Source organism: Physeter macrocephalus, chromosome 11, assembly GCF_002837175.3.
Source record: "Physeter macrocephalus isolate SW-GA chromosome 11, ASM283717v5, whole genome shotgun sequence".
Lineage (NCBI taxonomy): Eukaryota > Metazoa > Chordata > Mammalia > Artiodactyla > Physeteridae > Physeter > Physeter macrocephalus.
Window position 1 is genome coordinate 170,372,561 of NC_041224.1, and position 4,614 is coordinate 170,377,174.

Here is a 4,614-nt window from a genome sequence, read left to right on the forward strand (position 1 = left end):
AGAAAACAAATACCGTATGCTAACACATATATATGGGATCTAAGAAAAAAAAATGTCATGAAGAGCCTAGGGGTAGGACGGGAATAATACACAGACCTACTAGAGCATGGACTTGAGGATATGGGGAGGGGGAAGGGTAAGCTGGGGACGAAGTGAGAGAGTGCATGGACATATATACACTACCAAATGTAAAATAGATAGCTAGTGGGAAGCAGCCGCATAGCACAGGGAGATCAGCTCTGTGCTTTGTGACCACCTAGAGGGGTGGGATCAGGAGGGTGGGAGGGAGACGCAAGAGGGAGGGAATATGGGGATATACGTATGCATATAGCTGATTCACCTTGTTATACATCAAAAACTAAAACAACACTGTAAAGCAATTATATATTCCAACAAAGATGTTAAAAAAAAATTACTTTTGCCTGCTTTTTAGTTCCCCACTAGATTGTGAGCTCCTGAAGAAAAGAAATCATGGTTTATTTATAGGTACATCCCAAGCATTTCACTCAGTATGAAACCCATATTAAGCACTCAATAAATGTTTATCGAATTGAATCAGTGTAGTTCTCTTTTTAAGCACTAGTTTAATTCTTTAAAAATCGCCCATTAAAGGTGTCCTTATACTACATTTGAGCGAATACATTCATAGGTAAGGATAAATTATCAGAGCATTAGACTTTTGAAAATAATTACCAAAGTCAGATAAAAATAGAAGACATCAAAATAAATACTATTCACGATTCTCAAAGTGGGAGCAAGTCCTCTTGATGTAAACAGTGCTATAAGCTTGTCTTTGTCCTCTGTAATCGTATCTTGTCTTAAGAAATAACAATAGGGACTTCCCTGGTGGCGCAGTGGATAAGACTCTGTGCTCCCAATGCAGGGGACCCAGGTTTCATCCTTGGTCAGGGAATTAGATCCCACGTGCATGCCACAACTAAGAGTTTGCATGCCACGACTAAGGAGCCCATGTGCCGCAACTAAGGAGCTCACCTGCCACAACTAAGACCTGGTGCAATCAAATAATAAATAAATCAAAACAAAACAAAACAAGAAGCCAATTTCAAGAGGTATATTTTTTTAAAAAACTTTTTTGGAGGGTAGGAAAAGTTAAATAACTAGAGAGAAGAGTACACCGTATTTATCCTTAGATAAGGGAGAGATTTTAAAGCACATATAAACAAGAGACAGTTACTGCTATTAATATGTCTAATTCAAGTTAACAAAAAATAACCTTTACAATTATAGTTTCAGAGTTATAGATTATGTTACTAAAAATGACAGAGTGAAAAGACATGGGCTTTTAGAACAAGGCAATCTTTTGTGAATTTTAGCTCTACAAAATACAGGCTGAGGACCTTAGGAAAAATAGTTAACTTTATTCTAGTAAAGATTCAAACTAACAGATAGTTTTTTGAAAACATTTTACTTGTGTCTGTAACATACGTGGTGTACAGTAAATGTTAGTCCTTGTCATTTACATTTTATAATGTTATGTTTTCATTAACAAAAACCTTCTGCATGAGCATTTGAACTCCTGTTAACTTTCTAACTCTGTTTCCTTGGTAACCTGATTCATAAGATGTGTTAACTGTGCTATCAGACAGTGTTGCTTATGGTAAAAATGATCCCTGACTGGTAAGCTGCATCCAGGCTGTGAGAACTATAAATACCTGATATCCTTGGGCTTCCCTCAGTGTGGTGACTCTAGTCACCTGGAAGATACGCCTATAAAGTTGTCACAAGCGATATTGCTCCTCTAGGAAGTGGGGCTTCTAAGGCAGGGCAGCTCCACTCCCCCTGATGTGAGTCATTAGGCAGTAAGCTCTTCTTCGTGTTACCTTCCATTTAGGCACCAATTACTTTCTATACTGGGTATGCTTAATGTACACTTTTGCACACACACACACACACACAACATAAAAGACTAAGAAAACTACCAAAATTTTAAGTGGTATAATTTTAAGTTTTCTTCCTCATACTTTTGTTTTCTAAATTTCCCAGTTACTACTCTTAAAATCAAAAAGACTAAAAAGAAACACTCCCTTATAATTTTATACAGATCATGTATGATCTTCAAAGCCTCTCCCTTTGAATCTTCTCTTTGTATTCATCTGTTTATTCATTTTTCAACAAATATTTGAGTGCTTACTTTGTGCCTGTGGGATGTAGGTATAGTGCTACTTTATCTGAACTTCTCGCATAGAAAGATGCTCTTGTATCGTCTTTATGTTCTCCTGTTCACGCCTGAGTTTGATAATAAAGGGGTTTTACTCTTTAGTCACTTATTGAACGCTGACCATGTATTAGTCACTATACTGGACAGGCATTAAAAAGAAATGTGACAGAAAATTAGCACCACACCTAATGCAGAGGATAAAGTACGTAAATGCAGAACCAGGTTAATAGGCGTGATGACCTAGAAATGTGCATAGTGTTATGCTACTCAAAGGAAAGAAAAACTCATTACCAAAGAAAGCTGGGAGAGAATTTCTAAGTAGAGGAGATATTTCAACTGGGCCTTGAATGATGGGTCAAATGATCGTGGATGAAAAAGGAGGAGGGTGGCAGGCAGGAGGAGGCTGGCAGGAGGCTCTGTGGGGCGAGCTGGGGGTGGTAGGGAGGGCTCCCAACTCCAAGGCAGGCAAGAGATTCTAATGACACTGGCTGGCATCTACCACCAAAGGCATAGAGGGGCCCAATGGGGTTGGAGCACACATGCTTGTTTGGAGGTGGAAGGACTGTTTGCTGACCCTTCCAGGCTTGTCCAGTCACCCACCAATCCCAGCTCTTTTCCCTTCCTTTCCATCTGAATTGCATTGCAATTTGCCCAGTGTCCCCTTGTTTCAGTCACTGACACTCACCGTGCTCAGTCATCCTCTCTGTTCTCCATAGGCTGCATCCAAGTTTTTGTTCCTCACCAATTGGAGGGATTGCCAAGCTAATCAATGATTTTTCATTTTCTGGGAATGGTGCATGACCCTGTCCCTGGCCATGGCTGACTGATCTAGGGATAACCATCTGATTTAGACACCTTCAGCCAGTCAGTTTCCTGCTGAGGACTTTTAACCTGAATCAGAGACCAGAGATGGAAGTTGTAGGTGTGTGTATTTGCGGGGAGCTTAGTCACACAATGGTAGCATGTCAGATGGTCAGTCAGGAACTCCTGCTGCTGTGGCCTGGAGCTCCCTGGGTTAGTGCAGGGTCATGGACCCCCTGAGTGTGACATGAGATGGGGTTGGGCAGGAGGAGGGGGTGGATATTAGTTGACCAGTGAAAGAGGAATGTTGGAACTTAGGTTAGGATGCTTGCTTCTAGTGGTGCTGAGAGACTCAAATCCCAATAATACTGATATAGACAAAATAGTCTTCCTCAGAACTGTCTTGTGACCCTTCTGAATGAAGCGCTCATGGCTGTGGCCGAAAGTTGAGACAATGAAAACCCAGTTTAGAACTGATTTTGAGGATTTCCGAAGTAGATTGCCAGTTGAGTTCACAGCCCAAGTAGATTTCTTTAATGAACATCAAAGTGGCAGATTACAATTCCACAGATGACTACAATGATCTCTCTCAACCCTTAGGTTCTTTTGTCATGTCGCCTTGCCACTCAAAAGAGGTGGAGTTTATTTCTCCTGCCTTTGAATCTGAGCTGGCCCTGGGACCACCTTGACCAATAGAATGAAGCAGAATTGATATTCTGAGATTTTGAAATCCTAGTATTAAAGAAAATCTGGCAGTTCTCACCTTTGTGTTCTGGGGGAAGCCAACCGCCATGTTAGAAGTCCAATTACCATGATACTACAAGTCTGTGAGTAAGAGAGACAGATGTCTCCTGGCCAGACCCCAGCTGCTCCAGCCTGCCCAGTTGAGGAGCCAGACATGTGAGTTAGGAAGCCATCTTGGACGTTCCAGCCCCAGCATACAAAGGAGCCTCAACTTCTTCCTTTGGAGGAGGGTGCTTTCTGATAAGTCAGCTGCATTGGTGGCCTTCAATGAACCTCATCTCTCAACATTCATGATCATGCACAGTCCTCCTCCCTTAAATCTGGGCTAGGCTGGTGACTTGCTTTAGCCAATAGAACGTGGATGGTGTTGTACCAGCACTAGGCCCAAGTGTGGCAGCTTCCTCTTTTGCATTTTTAGGAGCCCTGAGCTTCCATGTAAGAGGTCCTGCTACCCTGGTAGAGAAGCTACATAGAGAGGCCATGTGGAAAAGGCAGAGGCCCTGAGACTACATGGAGAGAGAAAGAAGCTCAGAAATCAGGTGCCCAGCTGAGCCCAGCCCCCAGCCAACGTGCCAGCTGAAGGATGTGCAAGAGGGACCATTGGCAAGACCAGCAGAATCACCCAGCTAAGTCCAGCCCAGGCTACCATCTTGAACAAATAAAATGGTTGTTGTTTTTAGTCACTAAATTGTGGAGTTGGTTACATAGCAATAGATAATCAAAGCAATGAGGTAAGAGTGAGATCTTAATATTTGACATCTAGAATGAGAGTAGTAACCAACCCTGTCCTGCTGCTGTTGGGCTTGGCCATGTGATTTGATCTCATAATGGAATATGAGCAGACATGATGTACATCCCTCACGGGCTTCAGATAGTTCAGATGGTTTGGC

The 4,614-nt window shown here is 42.2% G+C and overlaps 1 pseudogene; it reads right to left on the reverse strand.

The window, feature by feature from the left end:
* Positions 1-3,793, reverse strand: part of LOC102993269 (acetyl-CoA acetyltransferase, mitochondrial-like) — a 12,863-nt pseudogene extending 9,070 nt beyond the window's left edge.
* Between the last annotated feature and the right edge of the window lie 821 nt (positions 3,794-4,614).